The following is a 235-nucleotide window of genomic DNA, read 5'->3' as shown; positions in this document are numbered from 1 at the left end:
CCCAGTATCACCCACTCCCCTCCCAGTAGCCCCCACCCCACTCCTAGCTCTTCCCAGTCCCTCCCAGTTCATCCCAGTTCATCCCAGTAACATCCCAGTCCCCTCCCAGTTCAGCCCAGTTCCTTCCCAGTTCAGACCAGTAACATCCCAGTTTATCCCAGTTTCCTCCCAGTTCATCCCAGTATCACCCACTCCCCTCCCAGTAGCCCCCACCCCACTCCTACCTCTTCCCAAC

Source organism: Calidris pugnax, unplaced genomic scaffold, assembly GCF_001431845.1.
Source record: "Calidris pugnax isolate Ruff unplaced genomic scaffold, ASM143184v1 scaffold390, whole genome shotgun sequence".
NCBI lineage: Eukaryota > Metazoa > Chordata > Aves > Charadriiformes > Scolopacidae > Calidris > Calidris pugnax.
The sequence above is the reverse complement of the archived record's forward strand: the minus strand, read 5'-3'. Positions refer to the sequence as shown.